Source organism: Sceloporus occidentalis, unplaced genomic scaffold (assembly GCF_023333645.1).
Source record: "Sceloporus occidentalis isolate IW3139 unplaced genomic scaffold, rSceOcc1.0.p SCAF_85, whole genome shotgun sequence".
NCBI classification, from domain to species: domain Eukaryota; kingdom Metazoa; phylum Chordata; class Lepidosauria; order Squamata; family Phrynosomatidae; genus Sceloporus; species Sceloporus occidentalis.
This window is the reverse complement of record NW_028317065.1, coordinates 3,591,014-3,611,291: the sequence shown is the minus strand read 5'-3', so window position 1 is coordinate 3,611,291 and position 20,278 is coordinate 3,591,014.

The following is a 20,278-nucleotide window of genomic DNA, read 5'->3' as shown; positions in this document are numbered from 1 at the left end:
GGAGTACCTAGCCATATACTGGGAAGCCCGAGGCCCGCAGCGAAAATCCAGAAAGCCCCATTCTTCGGAAGGGATGGATGTCGGCGGGCCTGGCCTGTTGTGGGAGGCATTAGGGGAAAGGGGTGACTTTGGCAATGGCAACATGGACCGATAGTGGGACATTAATGACAAGCGCCGGAGAGCCCTGCCGCCCACTGCAACAAGCGAGCTCTGGAGGCCGCCGACTGTAATTGGCAAGCTTCCGGACTTGAAGATTCAGCCGCTATGCCCCTGGTACTGCAGCCAGAGCCCGAAGAGGTGAAAGTGGGAGATCACTTTCGGGAGGAAGTCTTCCGAGTGATGATGGACCGCATGCAGTCGCCGGAATTTGAGGCAGCGGCCTATGGGTCTCCACTAGAGACGGCAGAAGCGCTGACAACAGGGCAGAGGGACGCTGTTCTCTGCCCAGCACCATGTGCCTCTCCTATTCCTGCTGAAGCGCCGGCAGCGGGGCAGAGAGACGCTGGCCTCTGCCCGCCCCACAGTGAAGGGTCCCCACCTGCTAGCAGGGACCCACCAGGGCAGAGCGACGCAAACCTCTGCCCAGCACAGCAAAATGCCAGACCAACAGAAGAGCCGGCCAGGGGGCAGAGTGCTGCTGGCCTTTACTCATCCCCTAGCAGAGTGTCCCCGCCAGCTAACGAGGACCAACCAGCAGAAACGCTGACACCCGGAGAGAGTGCCGCTGGCCTCTGCTCGCCCCACAGTGAAGGGTCCTCACCTGCTAGCAAGGACCCACCAGCAGAAGGCACCACTCCCCAGCGGCTGGGTGAGTGCACGGGAGATGGCGCAGCCAGCCAGTCTCCCCACCGGCAGCTCACCAGTCTGGGAGCGGAGGAACCTGTCCTCCCTCCCCAGCGGCAGATCCCAATTGAGGGAGCTGAGGGTGTCGTCCCTCCTCCACAACAGTTGACAGAGGCCCAGGGAGATGCGGAAGCCGGCCCATCTCTCAGCGGCTGATGGATGACCTGGGAGACCGGACAGTCGTCCCATCCCCCCAGCGGCTGCGTGAGTAGCCGGGAGATGCGGTGGCGGCCGGCCCATCTCCCCATCGACAGCCCACTATCCCAGGAGCAGAGGAACTTGTCTTCCCTCCCCAGCGGCAGGCCAGACCCGAAGATCGCTTAGCCCCAGGCTCTGCCCACCAGCGGCAGCAGGAGCAGCAGGGAGGGGGTGCAGGCAACATCCCTCCCCAGTGGCTGAGTACACTCCAGGGAGAAGGGGCAGTCAGCACTCCTCTCCATCGGCTGGTACATTCAATTAGGCTAGGGGTCTCCTCCTCTGTTAGTCTCTTTGCGAAGGGGGAGAAATGTCACGGTAGCCTCTGTGCCATGGGCTCCCACCACTAAACTAATGAGGGAGCAGTAAAGTGAGGTCTGAAGTGACAGGCCTTGCGCTCCCACCACAGGATGGAGGAAGAAGAATGAAGATTGAAGGAAGAAGGATGGTGGAAGAGGTAAGATATGGGGAGAAAGGAGTGTAATGGCAGCGTATATGAATGTATGTGTTTGTAAGCTTGTGTGTGTGTGGACAGGTAAGAGCAGTATAGGTATTTGTGAGCACACCGACATTTTTTCTTTTCCCTATTTGTAAGCTGTGTGTAAGGGGAGTATAGGTATTTGTAAGCTGTGTGTAACGGCAGTGTATGTGTATATGTGTGTGTAAGCACAATGCACGTGTATATGTGTGTGTAAAGGCAGTTGTGTGTAAGGGCAGTATATGTTTATATGTGTGTTTGTGTGTAAGGACTGTAAGCTCGTTTGAGCAGGGACCTCCTCACCTGTTGTCTCTGTTAGTCAATTTGTTATGTTACATACTACTTGTTATGTCCTGTCTACCCATTGTACAGCGCTACAGAATTTGATGGCGCTATATAAAACAATAAAAAATAATGTGTATATGTGTGTTTATGAGCAGGTGTGTGTAAGGGCAGTGTATATGTGTGTGTAAGGGCAGCGTATGTGTGTGTGTAAGGGCAGTGTATGTATATGTGTGTGTGTAAGGACAGTGAATGTGTATATGTGTGTTTATGGGCAGGTGTGTGTAAAGGCAGTGTGTAAGGGTCCTGGGAGGGTGTAATGTTTCACCCTTCGCTGTCTGGAATTGTTTAAACTCTGTGCTGCTCATTTTCTTTACCACCCTCTAGTGGCCGCCCTTGTCACTCTGCAGCACTCAGACCTGATTGACTTTTCCAGCTGCACCTTATTTCCTGGATTCCAGAGCCTTTATAAACCCGCCCAGCCCTTCAGTCTGGGCCTTGACATTAACGTTTCTGGACTACCTGTTTTTGATCCTGTACCTGTTCCTGAGTTGCGGCCAGTGCCCCACAAGTGGACTCCCCAGCCGAGTGCCCCACAAGTGGACTCCCAAGCCGAGTGCCCCGCAAGTGGACTCCCAAGCCGAGTGCCCCACAAGTGGACTCCCAAGCCGAGTGCCCCGCAAGTGGACTCCCAAGCCGAGTGCCCCGCAAGTGGACTCCCAAGCCGAGTGCCCCGCAAGAGGTCTCCCAAGCCGAGTGCCCTGCAAGCGGACACCCAAGCCGTGTGCCCTGCAAGTGGGCAACCTGTGGTGTGCGCCCTATCCAGAGGGCTACCTGTGGTGTGCACCTCATCCAGAGGGCAATCCGTCGTGTGCGCCCCATCCAGAGGGCAACCTGTCGTGTGCGCCCCATCCAGAGGGCAACCTGTCGTGTGCGCCCCATCCAGAGGGCAACCTGTCGTGTGCGCCCACCGACGGCAGCGGGACCGCCCACCGACGGCAGCGGGACCGCCCACCGACAGCGGGACTGAGACAGTGTGCAGACCTGGCCGCGTCCCGCAAGGGAAGGCTCCAGGTAGCCGGAGCCGAGAAGTTCCCAGGTATGAAAATAATGCAGTATGTGAGAAGTATAACTGAGTAACAGATTTCCTTTCTGTGACTTTATACATTCCCCATACGACACAGTAAAACATTACACATTCATCCAAAATGAATGTGTCCTGAAAATAACGGTAGAAGTAGTCTCCCCGTAGTGACAAAAATATGGAGTTGTGTGCAACTTCCATTAATGATTTAAATGTGGATTTGACCAGATACCTCTATTCGAGAAATGAAGTTGAGCAGTCGTAGCAATAGTAAAATGTTGCTTTATATTTCCTGCAAGGCATAAAGGCGATGTCTAGGGCTAAAATGGGAAGTAGTGATACTTAGAATTTGAGGAAGTGAGACTTAATTATTTTTATTTACACTATGAAAATAGCAGCAATGCCCCACAATAGTGTCACTTAGACATCCCACTATGACATCATGTCCATCTTATTATTATTTATTGTTTAATATAGCACCATCATATTCCGTAGTGCTGTACAATAGGTAGACAGGCCATAACAAGTAGTTTAGAACATAACAATTTCACTTACAGAAACAATCTATCATGAGAGCCTGGCAAGTCAGTATCATTCATTCTCTCATTCCATATAATCATCATGAAACTATGATGATAGCTACTAGATGTGAAGGTTTTTAGAATGGTGGCCATAGCACACAGCTGCCACTAGAAGGGCACATTCTGTCTGATGTATGAACAGTGGCCAAAAAGAAAATGAATCAGTCTAGTTATGACCAAATAGTTGCATACTTAGCATGGCGTTCCCATTTGTTAACTGTGACGTAATGCCAAAGAGAAAAGGTGCACATCTCCAATAGATCTCTTGGCTTTATGGTAATACATTTTTTTTTTTCGAAGTGGACGCTCCTGAAAAAAATCTGTTGTCAGGAAAGATTTGTTTGTTGTTGTTTTTTTTTTAATTCTTAACAGCTTACTTTAAAAAAAAAAAATGCTTAAGCATTTTTGGTCTAGGGACTCAGTCCAAGACTATGGGCATCGCTAGTTGATAGCTATGAAGTAGCTGATAAAAATGTGATGTCTAATGAGTTATAAAATCATGTTCTAGTTCTATCCCACTAAAAATATAGCAAATCTCCTAGCTCAAATGTTTAACCCCTTCAGTCACAGGGGTTTTTGGTCCCTTACGTCCCAGAGCTTTTTTGCTATTTTTCCAAATGTGGGTTTAATTAAGATTCCCTTTTTATGTGTTTGATCTACCCACATAAACAGGGCATTCATTTGAAACCATTGAAGCAAGAAATTATAATTCTGATTGCCAGCAAGTAAACAGCCAGGCCACCCCCTGTATTGAAGCCCCCTTTTTTACTGGTTAATGTACCCATGTGTATTTCCCTTAGCCACCCACAACTATTAAATACAAAAAGGGGGTGGCTGAGGGGTATAAGTACACAACAGGGTGGTTGGGGCATAACATATATTAATACATTACAGCCACCCCCTTTTTGTATTTAATTGTTGTCCCAAGGGAGCCCTCCGTTTGAGTATGGGTCCCCTTCCACCTATCACCCCAAGTATTTTTTTAAATACTTACTTTTTTGCTGCCTTCCTTCCCCGCAGGCTGCTCTCCTCCGACGTGTTCTTCTCCCTGTCACGAGGAGCTGTTCCCCTTGAGCGTCTTCTAAGGGGTGTGACGAAGAGCATCAATGTGGCACTTGGCAGCAATGTGCAGGCACACTGGCCGCTTAATGATTTTAAAGTGGTCAGCGTGCCTTATGGTCGCTTTAAAACTCATGGCCGCATCAGCTGCAATGGCGTCTCGGTGTGCCGGCGCACGGACTGGCCAGCACACAGTGGGTGCTGCGGGCTTTTGCCCCGCATTAAAGACAAATCGGCCACCATAGTGGGCGGCCGCACAGCCGTTTAATTTAAATTCAGGACGGCCTGGGGGGCAATTGCTCCCCTTCCCAACCTGCCCCTGTAAGTAAAAAACTAAAAACTCTTGCCGTCTCCCGTAAGGGAATGCCCGATCACGTGATCAGGCATTCCTTATATAATGGCTTAGCGGCGCTCGCCCAAGCAGCTGTTAAAAACGATCAGTTAGCGGAAAGCTGGCTTCTGCTGACAGAGGGGAGTCTAGGCTGTCAAATGAAGAAAGTCAAGACGTACCGCTATACTTCCTAAAGGGCTTTATTGGATACTTTTTTAGGATGTATAGGTACGTCCATAAGGGACTGAAGTGGTTAAGAAGTTTTCTTTTAGAAAAGTGTATCCTCCAGTGGGACCCTCAAGACAACTGTAATAGTTGTACCCCACTGATGGCGGCCCTGTTACTAGGAATCTTTATTTATGACGATAGCTACTAGATGTGAAGGTTTTTAGAATGGTGGCCACAGCACACAGCTGCCACAAACCACTAGAAGGGCACATTCTGTCTGATGTATGAACAGCGGCCAAAAAGAAAATGAATCATGAACTATGACCAAATAGTTGCATACTTACGATGATGTTCCCATTCGTTACCTATGACGTAATGCCAAAGAGAAAAGGTGCACATCTCCAATAGATCTCTTGGCTTTTATGGTAATAAAAAATAGAATTAGAATGTACCTGACCTTTTTTTCCCAGAGTGGACGCTCAGCAAAGATTTGTGAAAATACCCGTTTGTTTTTTTAATTCTTAACAGCTTACTTTCAGAAAAGAAAAATGCTCAGGCTACCTGAAACACTAAAGTGCCCCTTTAAAATTAAAGTGTGACTTCTAAGCTCATACATTTAAATGGAGAAGTTAGAAGCATTCTTGTGCTGAGTACACAAGAAATGTGCAAATCTCCATGTGTGATTAGAGCAGGGGCGTCCAACATGCGGCCCGCGTGAGACCGGCAGCCAGGATCACAAGAGCCCTGCTGCTTACTTGTGGGAGGGTCTATTCTCTGCTCCAGTCCTGCTTCCTCTGTGGGGAGGAGGGAGGCCGAGCCCCCTGCTGAAGTCTGTGAGCGGCATCGAGAGCTGTAGTGAAGGTAAGGGGGTGGGGGAGGTTGTGTGAATGAGTATGTCTGATTGAGGGAATGAATCTGTGAATGAATGAATTTGTGTGTGTGATAGCATGGATGTGTAAGTGCTGGAACCTAGGCATGATGGGACTGTGATTGCTGTTAGCAATCACACTCCTATCATGCCAAGTCAGCCAGTACATGCTGAAACCTGGCTAGCTGCCCCCCCCCTTGTGTATTGATTCTGCCAGCAGTATGGGGTCTGCACTTAAAGCCACCCTGTACCAGCATGTATTGGCTGACTTGGGATGATAGGAGTGTGATTGCTAACAGCTAACAGCAATCTGCTAACAGCAATCACAGTCCCATCATGCCTAGGTTCCAGCATTCACTGGTTGCCTGGGTATAAAAAGAGTGTGTTTGCTGTTAGCAATCACACTCCTATCATGCCAAGTCATATTGTTGATTTTTTTTTGTCCAATTGTGGTGTGTTACTTTTAATAAAAGTGTGGTTACACACTAAAATTGGACAAAAAATACAATGCCCAGCCAACCAGTACATGCTGGAATCTGGGTATGCCTGAGATTGCTGTTAACAATCATAATATATAATTTTTTTGTACAGTTTTGGTGTGTAACTTACTTTTATTAAAAAAGTGTGTGGGGGGTCATTTTCAGTTTCGGCTAAGTGAACCCTGAATTTTTGGTTTTGGTCCAGAATTTTCATTTTAGTGCATCCCTAAAATAAATAGAACTATTTTATTTTTACTTATCCAGAATACTGAATTTGCAGTCACAAACCTTTCTAGGCCCAGAAATCAGTGAGAGGAAAAGTAAAGGTTTTGTGTCATTTACTTTATTTTAATCTGCATATTTTATAAAAGGCCATATTTTCTCTCAGTGAAAAATGAGCGCAGCCCTCGCACGGATACAATTCTGGTGAAGTGGCCCACTGCAGAAACAACTTGGACACCCCTGGATTAGAGCATACATGCTGTTAAGAATTGCAGAGAATTTCAGGTTTATTTCAATCATGGGTTACAAGCCTAAGCGGCCTAAAACCACAGTGATTGCCTCATTTTGCTCCCCTTGGACAGTATCTTCAGTTGTTGTGTTCCACAGAAATCTTGGGATGTACATTTCCTTATACTAGAGAATCAACAAGTAAAAAGTGTCTCAAAAGGGCAGATTACATGGACAGTTTGAGTCTTTTCTGCAGCTCCCATAAGACACTGGTTGAGCATGATGGGAGAGACGGATCACACAGACTGCCGTCAGGGTTTATCTGTCATTGACCAACACTGCTCTGGGCTACAACATCACACCTATCCATCATTCAAGACTAAGCAAAGCGGGTAACTTCTAACACTCACCTGTGGTGTGGCATTCAACTTTTTCCATGCTTGCAAATAGGTAGGGGTCATAGATACTACTCCCTTAGATTGTAAGCAGTGCCGTTAAATGCCAGGAACTTTGTATAGAAGTACCATAAAGCTAGATGGCAAGCTCAGGGGGTGGCATTCTCAGCTCCGCATGTATCTGTATGTATTAATGTATATTTGTTATGCATGTGTTAACTGCCCCATTTTAACTGTACAGCACTGCATAATTTGTTGTCGCTTAATAATCAAAATAATAATAAATAATAGTAATAATAATAAATTGATTATAATGACTGTCCGGTGCTTCAGGGTAAGTTGTAGATTTTTAATTATATTTCACTTTTTTTGTCACACTAACCTGGTTCTTAGGTTCAGGTGCTGGCAAATGCCATGAGAAAACTGATCAGCTTTGAAAAGCTTATCTATATATACAAAGTGTTATCAGGTAAGAAAACACATGGAATGATGATCTTAAAGGACCCTGCTGTGTATCAGATCACCTCTTTGCATTCCTCGTCTCTCTCTGCATTAGTAGAGTACAACCTGCAGCTCTCCCCTCCTCCTCCCTGCCTGTCCTCTGCCCCCCCCCCCTCTCCTCCTACCCAGCACAGGCGCAGCTCTCAGGCTCGGCTCTCCTCGACACAGATCGGCTATTTCCGCCTCTTTGTTTTAAACTCCAGCTGGAATTTTTTTTTCCTCCTCGTTTTTTTGTCTTCTTTTCTGAACTAAGGGGTGACTCGTTGGGAGCCAGAGGCTCCCCCATAATTTCCCTTCCCCCCCCTCCAGGTTGGATTTTGCACCCACACACATACCCTCCCTGTTTGGTCCCCCCCCCCGTTGCATTAGAGACACACATATGCACAAACACAGCAAGGCTTCTCTCCCTGCCCTGTGTATCTGTGCTTTGCCCGGTGGAGAAACCCCCCTCCAGCAAGCGGCAGCTTCATCTCCAGAGATACACCACACACAGCAAGTAACCCAGGCAGCAGCGGCAGCAGCACCTCTCAACAATAAGGATTGCAGGTCAGTGTTATTATTTCACTGCAAAGTGAGAGAATGTGGCGATCACAGAGAATTGGAATCATATTCATGGGGAGAGTGGGTATTACTGTGAAGATCATGACTCCCTCTCCTCCTTATGCCCTCCCCTTTCTCATAGCACATTTTTCTTTCCTTTTAATGCCCTTCTGTATATAAGCAAGGAGCTCCTGTCTCTCGGACAACTCAGCCACGCTACAGCCCCCCCACATGCCTGCCCTTGGTCATATCTTGATCTCCCCATTCTGTCTTTTTATCCCTAATCCTTACCCCTCCTTTACTTATTTTCTCTGCCTGCTTTACCTCCACCACCCCCCAGCTTATGGCCTCTAGGTCTTTCTCCAGTCCTTCTATCCAACCAACCCCCATTCAGCCCTGCTGCTCTACTGTCTTTTATGTGTGTTTACCACCCCCTGTGAATGGTTGTTTAGGGTGTTGCAGCTTTGAAAATTAGCAGCCCGTTTTACCTATCCCTGACACTGGCATGCCCATAGAATTACTTTTGTGGGTTCCCCTGATCCATACCATCACCCCTAATCTCCCTAACGCCACCGGTCTATGTTCTTCTCTTCTTATGGACATCAGTGGTGTCTACCTCACCGCTTCATTTATGTTGATTCTTTTTTAATGTAAATAATTGACCAAGTTTTAGGCTTTTGCATGCTCTTTTACTGTCTTTTAGTCACTTTACTGACTGGCCTGTCACTTTTAATTCATAATAATTTGGGATCCTTCAGAACTGACTTTTCTGTCCACATGCTTGCTGTCAAGTTTCCTGAGTGTAGTCTGTCTTGTCAAGTAGCGGCCATGGTCATAGTCTCACTTTAAAGGAACGGTCCCTGTAGCAACCTTTGCGTCATCTAGCGAAGGGGAGAGCCTTTTCATCCTTTTTTTTTTCGTTAGTGGGTGCTTGCTGTCACAGCCATTTTTTAGGTCAAGGGGCACTTTGAGTTTTAACCTTTTTTACTTATCAGGGGGGTGCCTTAAACAACTTACAGCCATTTTTTTTGCCCGTGGACAGTTTGCAGAACTTTGTGGTGCAATATATTTGGGAATAACTAGGAGAGCTTTGCGCCCCAGCCTTTTTTTATAGGGCCGGGGGAAACTTTACGCCACAGCCTTTTTTTTTTATACGGCCGGGTGAAGCTTTGCACCCCAGCCTTTTTATAGGGCCAAGGGAAGCTTCACGCCATAACCTTGTATAGAAAAATAGACTTTAATGGCAGATAAGGACCGTTCGGCCCATCTAGTCTGGTGGTTTGTCCTGATGTGGCCCTTGTTCTTGTATTAGATCCAGGATAGCTTTATGCCGATTCCATGCATGTTTAAATTCCGTCACTGTGTTAGCTTTTGTAACTTTTGCCGGGACGCCGTTTCATTTATCTACCACCCTCCTACTAAAGTAGAACTTGCTTAGTTTACTTCTATACTACTGACCTAGTTTTAGATTATGACCTCCTTGTTCTAACATTTCTCCTCTTGTACTTTGTTAAATCGCTTTAAGTACCGTATTTGCTCGATTATAAGACGACCCCCCAAAATCTGAATATTAATTTAGGAAAAAAAAGAAAAAGCCTGATTATAAGACGACCCTATATGAAAAACGTTTAACTAGTAAATAAATAATAATTCATGTAAACTATTTTTTTGTTTTTAATTTCCTTTTATTTACCAACCTGTCCCCAGTTATGCACATCTGCCCCCAGGCATGCCTTATACCCTCCTATATGCCACTCTGTCCTATGATATGCCTTTTAACCCCCTATATGCCACTCTGGCATATAGGGGGTTAAAAGGCATATCATGGGACAGAGTGGCATATAGGGGGACACTTACATACCCAGACACTAATATACCCACCCAGACACTTCCCTACCCACTGAGACACTTACACGTCCCCTACCCACCGAGACACTTCCCTACCCACCGAGACACTTCCCTACCCACCGAGACACTTCCCTACCCACCGAGACACTTCCCTACCCATCGAGACACTTACCTACCCATCGAGACACTTACCTACCCATCGAGACACTTACCTACCCATCGAGACACTTACCTACCCATCGAGACACTTACCTACCCACCGAGACACTTACCTACCCACCGAGACACTTACCTACCCACCGAGACACTAATATACCCACTCAGGCACTTCACTCACCGCGATGCCTCAGCAGGCGCTTGCTGCAGCTCCCACGGGATTACGGCATGATGCTGTGTGACCCCGCTAGGCCCCGCCCCCTCCAGAAAATTGAAGAGGTCTACCGGATCTGCTTTGGGACGGCACAGTGCTGCCGGGTCCCGGTCCTGCTTCTGGAGGAATCTCCAGAACCGGCTCTGCTTCCCCACAGTGGGCGGGCTATCCCGGGAGCAGGAAGGTACGCGCGTATGCAACCTCGGCTGCTGCCGGGACTTTCGCCGGCGCTCGGTGATAGACGCCGGCAGCAGCTGAGGTTACCATACAGGAGGATCCAGGTCCCCTGCAGCGATGCAGGGGATTTGGATCTTAGTCTAATAGTCAGACCTCATTTGAGGTCTGATTAGAAGACGACCCCGATTACAAGACGAGGGCTATTTTTCAGGGCATTTGCTCTGAAAAAAACCTCGTCTTATAATCGAGCAAATACGGTATTTCAATTTTCTCAAATCTCCCCTTTCTGCCAAGCTATACATATTGTACTCAGTCTTTTCAGATATTTTTTATCCTGCAAACCATTCACCTTTTTTGGTAGCCCTCCTTAGAACTCTCCAATATGTTGATATTCTTCAGGAGATGAGAACTGTACACAACAGTTATAAGCTGGGGTAGCTTTGCTCCTTGTCTTGTTTTTCCATAGCTTTCTCGTAGCTAGTGATCTTTCCACCATGTTGTTCATGTTAACTTTCTAAAGCCTTTGTTTTTGGGTTACGTCTCTTTTTCCCAGTTCTGTCGATTTGATTTTACTTTTGCTCCATTTGGTAATGCATTTATCATATCGGCCTCTGTATTTCTTCTTGTATTGTTAACGCTTTTTTTGTGAGTTTTCTGTAACTTTTTCCCGCACATCAGCTTTAACGTGTATGGCCTTTCTCATGCTCTTCTTCCACACTTGCTCTTCCACAAGCTCTATAATAAACAATCCTTTCAATCATTGCTACAAATGATGAGGCCGATTAGCTCTTTTCCCATACTTTTGTATTTCCTATGAATCATTGTTGCACTTTTTAATGTTGGTTATCCAGTGAGCTCTGTTTTTTTTCCTCTGATGGGTTCCCAGTTATGAGCTATGTGCTACTTTTTCTTTTAAGACAGCGGTGCCATATTTTGACTTCACAGTCAGAATCCTAAGAATTCCACCTCGGCATTGTCTTCTAGTTTGAAACTTTCTCTGTATGATTGTTGGCCTTTCAGATCATTTCCCTGTTTCCATGTCCCTCTGCCATTGTTTATATATCTTTATCTTCTCTGCTAGTATCTGCACAATATTTTCTTTCCAAATTCTATGGTTCCCTTAATTTTAATTATTATGCCCCATTCATTTTTTTCCCTTCATTCTTCTGCTGCTTGGTTGTTTTTCTCTCGGTGGCTGAGCTTCCTTTTTTTTTTTAAACTCCTTTTGATCATTCCTGTTTCTTTTCTCTTCTCTCTATTTTTGTCATCTTTCTCAACTTCTCCTGCTCTTTTAGGCAATAGTGTAAACATGAAGTGGTGGAATTGATGTTCTGAATATTTTGTGGCCCAGTTGCCATTTGTGTAGCTCACATGTTCAATATACAGTGTGGTCTAGCTCTGCAACGGCATTCTTTATGAGCAAAGATCTCTCATCTGCACCTTGACAGCCTGTGTGAAAGGAACATCATATGATAACTCAATGCTTTTAGTTGTCTACATGTTCCAACCACCCAGGAGCATGAGAAGAGAGATTGGTGCTGATGAAGGACATCGGGCAAAGGGGCATCAGGGAATCCTGAGTCATGGGACTTATGGCTTCCAGTTACCCTTATAGTTTACACTCTATACAGAAAATATTATTGAAATGTTGTTTGAGGGTCAAATAATTAATGTATTTGATATGTATAGTGTTGAACATCTTCATCTCCTTTTAACTGGATTAGGATATTAGGATTGTAAACTAGTGCTAAAGAAGGATCTTGTGTCACCCACTGTTCCTGAATAATCTGATGTCTATTGAATCTGATGTTGTATGCACATTGCTTGATGACATGTTACCACAATGACTTCACAGTTCTCATTTAGGACATATATCTGGAGCTTGGCAATTGTAAGACAGAGTGCTTGCAAATCCCCAAAATAACGTTATATGTGCTGGGATCCCATAATGTGGGAAACTGTAATGGCATTATTACACAATGCATATGGATGCAGGCACACTGTGATTACATTCATTCTAAATGTATTTAGAATATATATATGATTCATTTATATTTTCGTGATAAATGTATGTCCAAGTTCCCTAGGCATCGTGGTAATTATCATTTCTGAGAGCAGATCAAAGCTATTTGTTTTATCTGGTCGGCCAAGTTGTTTCTCCTACATCCATTCATGGAGGTGCTGTAGAACACGAGAGCCTTAATTAATATTACTCTTTGGTCTGCTGTTAGATTTTGAAAAGTTCTGTTTTCTTTGGCACAAATTTTGTTTTGCCCTCTTCTCTATACCATTATTTGTCAGGCATTTTTTTTTTTTTAAACCTTATGTCGTACTGCTCTTATGAAACTCATAAATTGCTTATGTTTTATAGCTTGTGCTTGCGGTTTTAGAGAAATTGTTCAGAAATGATCTATCTGACATCCATCTACTGCTAGTGTAGAATGTGCCTTAGTAACCAACTTTAATATTTGGTATTTCCGTGCTCAGAAATTTGCTATTATTATTGAAGATTTTGCCATTGCTTTATAAAATTCACCATTTTAAAACGATAATTTATTGCTCCAGTACATCTGGAGAAAACCTAGACATGAGGTTGCAGTTTTTTTTTCTACCATCATGGATCATACAACATTCCATTCTGGTAGAGGCTCACTAACCTTGCCACCCCCAGTCCCTAAAGGTTGTGAAAATCTAGTTAGATTAAAAGTGCCTTATTACTGTTATAGACACATACCCAGTCTGTTGATGCTTGAAATAACATCATTTTTAATACATTAACTCCACCGTGAGGACACAGAAACTCATGCTTTTAAGTAAGGTGTGTGCTTCTCCCAGCACCGGTGGGTTCACGGTTCAGAGGTCCGTCTCATAACCAATTTCTGGAGATCTGCATGATTATTCCTCCCCATTATGTTATCTTTACTCCTCTGTATATTAATGATGATTAAACACTTTTATGGTCAAATATGGTTTTAACCATGGTTATGCAGCACAGCATCCTCCGAAAGCAAACCACGTAAAGTTGCAAAACTTAGAAACTTAGCATTGGACGGCTTGGTCATATAACTAATCTAGATGTCTGCAGAAGAGTTAAACCTTTCAAACCCCTAACGTTAATTTGCATTGAGAAGAGCCAACACAAGCGGACATTGACTGACCTTGCCTTGTATAATGCATTGTTAAATTAGTTATATGGCCTTAAAATATCCTTACAGTATTTATGTATTATCCTTTGCACTAAAGAATCTCAGTGGAGATTACTTTTTATAATGCAATTGAAGTCAGGGAGTTTAAAGGGTTGTCTATCCTGCAAAATCCCAGTTAGATGGACCCCGAGAAAAAGGATTTTGTTTTGGGAGGGGTCAGTAATTGGTAATCCTTGTCTGTAATAGCCAATTAGTGTGATATCACAGCCAATTAAATGTTGTAGTGAAGTACAATGACACCAAATATTATGTTTTCCAGAGAGTTGAGGAGTTAAATTTCACTAAAGTAGCCAAAGAAGTTTAAAGTGTTTACAGTGTGCATTTTTTTTCATGAGTTACTTACAGCTACATAAATCAGACTTGTTAGTAAGTTTAGGTATATTACTTATTTATGATAACTTTATTTTGTTATGTTTTTATTTTGTCTAATCTTGTTTTTAGTCTTAAACATGTCACTTTTCCGTCTATTAAAAGGAAGGAGAAAGGATCTATCTGTTTCTATTTGATGGAAGTACCTTGTGCCAAATCGATTAGCTAAAATGTACCCCGGGGTCTCCGATATTTGCAGGAGAAGCGGGGTGCATGAGGATAATTTGCTCCACGTTTGGTGGAAAGAGATATTAACAGATATTAACTCTGATTTATGTAAAATTAATCTAAAGTTTAGTTCAGATTTAGCCCTGTTACATGTTAATTTGCCAAAATTACCAAATAGTAGAATATGTTTACATATTCTGGTAACAGCTTAATTTATAGCTGCCAAAAACTGGAAATCGAGATAGAAAGGGGTATCTTAGTTTCTAACAAATTAAACTCGTTTTATATTAAATATCTGGAACTACTGTGTTAAGACATTACACCCTGAGTAACGAGCACAAAAAGGTTTTTCTTTTTCTACTTAAAACACGGTATTAACATTTAAGATATGCAAACAAGGTGGCAACTAGTTGTCTTCTGTAAGGTCTTGTTTATATGTAACCATTTACATTAGGCAGTTTATTTCACATTTTGTATTTTACTGTTGATTTCATGGTAAAACCATAGGGACAGACCACTTTTCTCCTGCATAATTTATTTCACTTTTTAAAATGAACTAACAATGTATTACCCACTCCTCTGGCCTCAGGGAAACAAAACCCCCTAGGAGGTTTCTTTATTTAGCAGCAGATGCCCTAATGGCTTTGTTTTGGGGTGTACTTTTCTAGTTTTCTATTTTAGAAATGCTTGTTAATTTCAAGTATTATATCTCTATTTACATAGCCTCAGCACGATTATTTTTCACTTTATAACCTGCCTGAATTCTCTTTTGAATTTTTAATACTTTTGTTTGGCGGGTTCAGTTGAAATGATTGCATATGCCTTTTTGTTTTCCCACATTCAAAGTCTCTAAGGCAGAAACACAAGAAGGCCGATCTATTACACCAAAAAACCTTGAGTGTCTGAAAGTTGCATGTTTCTGAAATAGAAACATTGAGGAACCAATAGATTTGTTCATTATCTGTGGACGTTTGCCAGACAATACCTTCATTAAAGAGGATGTAATGCTATTGTTGTGTTGACTTGCCTTCCAGGTCTGTGTATTAATTTGTGAGCTACATGAACTTTGTCTAGCGTTTTGAAATTTGACATACGTATTCTAATTCTCTTGAAGACGCTGGAGATGACGTGTCCATCTTGAAACACATCTGCCACTTTTCCAAAACACATAGCTTCAGACTCTATATAACCTGTACAATTGTGTAGGCAAAATAAAATTAGCAATATATCCTGTATATAAATTAGAAACCATATGCCAACCTTATAGGTATTCCATAGGAATGTAATCTAATATACAGAGTCGGAACAACAATATTTTATGTACCATTATATTTTGAATATCACACCGTTAACAAAATATACACATTCAATCATATGTCTGTGAAAATGTTCTTTTCTAGTTCAAACCCTACTTTTCTGATCACAGCTTCAGCATCTTCCTTTCTAGTAAATCTTTCTTCCCTCTTCCCCTTTCATTTGGTGTATACAAAGGTAAAATTGTAGGACCCCTCTGTTCTCACTTTACGCTCCCTCCCTTGGCAAACTAATTTTGTGGTTTTTGGTAAAACTGCGGGTAGATAAGAACCATTCATCAGTCCCTTAGCTTGTCTTAGATTCAGTATAGCTTTATGAAATGTTTAAATTCCCTAATTGTACTAGTCTCTACCACTTTTGCTGGGAGGCAATGTTCCCTCTAATTTTTCTTAGGTGGTGTGCGCAGAAAATTTCTCTTGTGCAAAAATTTTCCCAGAGCCAAAAATGTGTATATTTTGTGCGCACAATATGCTTCTGCAAACGTTAAATTTAAATTGTTATTCTATATTTTTGGAACAGCTCGCTCATGGTTAATAACACTACATTATAGTGTGATAATGTAGTATTAGTTACACAACAGTATTACTTACTGCAGGGCTTGACAAATTTGTTGTGAATCTAGGCGCCAGGTAAAAAAGTTAGGAGCCAGGATTTTTTTAAACTAACAGTTGGTTAGGAGTGATCATCATCAGCCCACTTACTAAACTCACAGCGTTTGACCTGGAAGCACCCTGGACTTTCAGGTCAGTGCTGTTTTTTTTAAATTATTATTATTTTTTTAACTCTTTCGATGCTGATGTTCCATTGGAGCACAGCATTGACTGATATTTAGTCCCCACAAGCTTGTGGGGAAAAATGTTAACCCCTGCAATGCCACGAATGTGTCATACACAAGTGTGGCATTGAAGGGGTTAACGCTGCACTGTCGCTCTCATGGAGCGATCAGGCAGCAGGGGGGTGTTGGGGCTGGTGTCCACACTCATGTGGAGACCAAAGAACCTTCTCCCCTGTCCCTGAAGCTGCCTCTGGCAGCTGGGACTCAATTGCTGGTCTATAGACCAGCCATTGCAGGGAGGGGAGTCTTTGATGACTGCTGTAGGCTTCCATGCCTACAGGAATCATCAATGGGCTTGTGGGGGCTCGTTTTTGCTGTTGGTGGTCTGCCTGGGCTTCCAGGCAGACCACCAGCAGCAGAGCCCCGTACAAAACGGGAATTAACCCCTAAATGCCGCGATCGCGGCATTGAAGGGGTTAACGCTGCACTGTCGCTCTCATGGAGCGATCAGGCAGCAGGGGGGTGTTGGGTCAGGTCCCCACACTTGTGTGGGGAACCAATCAACACACAACCCCCTTCCCTGAAGCTGCCTGTGGCAGCTGATAACACGATTGCTGGTGTTGCAGCAACCGCGGTTTCAGCCTACAGGATCACTCCGTGGGAGTGATCTCAGGCTCGGGGGCGGGCTCTGAGTGGCTGTGTTGTCTGCCCAGACTCCTGGGCAGACAGCAGCAGCGCCCCCGTGTGGTTACTCAGCCTCTTACATCCACATTTTTTTATGGATGTAAGAGGCTGACAAAATTCTCTGTCGCCATGGCGACCTGGCGCCTGGAATTTGTCGAGCCCTGACTTACTGTAATGTTTTTTTAAAGGTGAAATTCTCACTGCATAAGTAAATTATGAGCGAATCACGAGCGGAGGCTCCAGGCCGCATAAAGGATAAAAAAAAAAATTGGGAAAAACTGTTGTGCGTAGGGGTGTACCTAGAGTATTTGGCACCTGGGGCGGATCCTGTACGTGGGACCCCTACACACACACTTAAAAGCTGCATAGCTTCTATCGTTAGGCAAACATTGACAGGGGTACAGCATAACTGTTATCATTATTTACTAAGGCAGACATTGACGGTGGTACAACATAACACCTATCACTATATACTGAGGCAGACACTGACGGTGGTACAGCATAACTGCTATCATTATATACTGAGGCAAACATTAACAGTGGTACAGAAGAACATCTATCACTATATACTGAGGCACGCACTGACGGTGGTACAGCATAACACCTATCACTATATAGAGAGGCACACATTGACCGTGGTACAACATAACACCTATCACTATACATTGAGCCAGACATTGACAATAATGCAGCATAACCCCAATCGCTATATACTAAGCCAAACATTGATGTGGTGTAGGCCTACCACTTTAGTGTCTGGCCTAGTATATATATATATATATATATATATATAACAGCAATCACACTCCCATCATGCCCAGGTTCTAGCATGTACTGGTTGCTTGGGCATGATAGGAGTGGGATTGCTGTTAGCAATTATATATATATAAATTAATATTGTTATCGAATTTTTCTGTCCAATTTTGGTGTGTTACTTACTTTTAATAAAGGTGTGGTTAACACACCAAAATTGAACAAAAAAATATATCATTGCTACCAGCAATCTCACTCCTATCATGCCCAGGCAGCCAGTACATGCTGGAACCTGAGCATGATAGGAATATAATTACAGCCTCCCTATGCCATGCTATCCCCCCCACACACTTACACATCCATGCTATCACACACACACTCATTCACAAACATTCAGTTTAAACTTACTAATTCACACTACCTTTTCTCTGTCACTTTTCCTCCTCTTCGTTCTTCCTCTTCTTTGTCCTCTCCTTTCGGTGCAGTAAAGACGGTGGGCGTGGCTTCAGTCTTGTGCGCCGGGATCTGACATCAAATCCCGACGCACAGCATCAGTTGCGGCCCGCATCGCAAGGGAGGAGGATCGGAGGTCTGTATTAACAGACCTCCCGCTCCCTTGATTGATTTTAAGCCGCTTGGAGGGAGATCCTTGATCTCCCCAACCGAGCTTGCTCCTCTAGCGGCGGACATTACTGTCTGTCTCTGGAGGGGTGCTGTGTACACAACCGGTAGCGGACCGCCCCCCCCTTTGGTACGCTACTGCTTGTGCGCACAATTTTTGTTCGTGTGCGCTCCCGCTGAAAGCTATGTGCGCGTGCACAGCTTAGAGGGAACACTGCTGGGAGGCTGTTTAATTTATGTACCAGCCTCTTGTGTTCATACTGTCTTGAGTCTCATGTTGTTAAATTTATTGCTGCTTTGAAAACATATTAAACAAGGAGAGACATAGCAACTTTAACAGTAGCACCAGAATATTCAGCTTCGAAATAACAGATGAAGGATCATTTGTTGATATATTTCATCTGGTTCTTCACGCAGGGTGTACTGTATGTCCAAGCAACAGATGTAGTCAATTAGTGGGCTACACTGGTCATTAATGAATAAAAAATATATAAATGTTAAATTCTTGCTCTTTTTTAAATGAATTAAACGTACCTTATCCAAGCCTATGAAGAAGTGCTTAACTCAGAAAATGCTGTAGCTAGGAGTCTTCTAGCACTAGTCCACAATGCTTTAGGTGTATGCCTAAACTTTCCAATGTCGACTGATTTTTCTATTTTACCGTTTAATTTTATGAAAATTGTAAAATGTAAAGTTTTATTCATTAGTGTTTGAGGGGGCTCCCCATTTGTTCCATGTAGCCCGCTATTTGAATGTATCTTATATGTAGCAGATGTTGGTACAGACCTTACAATCCAGCACAGTTTTTCTTCTTTGCATGAAGCATATTTTTTTCTTGGCAGAAATCTAAAGTGACGCTCATGTTATTGACACATGACCTTTATCGATGGAATTGTGCTGATGGTGATATACGTATAGTCCTTTTAATTTGTGTAAATAGACAAAAAATGTTTTGCATAAATTATAATTTTGCTGTGTTTAAGAGAGTATATTTTAAAGACCTTACATTTTACTTGGTCAGTGTTAACAAAACAAATGCCTTAATGGTTAATCTTTTTGAGAATTTTATTTTGATAAACTACACTTTAATCTACTATGTTCTTCTACTCTGAAAGTTTAAGTCCTTGATGACAATTGACGTGCTTGGCACGTCATGGGGTTATTAACCAGATTTGGAAAACAATCAAAGATCTTTCTTCTTCCAAACGGTGTCGCTGTAACTGAAAACTGCTGCCTGTTGTGATCACTCCACAGAGTATCAACGTGCTCTATAAACAATATGGTGGCTGCTTAGGAGGTAATCAACGGTATCGAGACATTCAGCAAAACTGAAAACCCAGCTAAGCATGTGTGGTATCACTATACTCAGGAGATGTTGCTAAATACATATTGGAGTGTTTGGCTGTGGCATATACCATGAGTGCATGGAAAGGGGAATGCTGTGGGGTGTCTAGTTATAAAAAAAAATATATGGGTTGTTGGGTCCCAACTAGGACATAGGGGCAGCATAATCAGATTTGATTAAAAAAATAAAATTTTCACATATATATATATATATATATATATATATATTTGTGTGGGTACACTAAATGAGAGAGAAAAAAAATACAGCTAACCATCTACACCGCAGAAAATGTCACGAAAGGTACAAAAAAAGCATCCTTAAGGGGTTAATCATACAAAAACAAGCTTTCAACTTTCAAGAAATGTATGCAGTTACTATGGCAACAACCTATCAA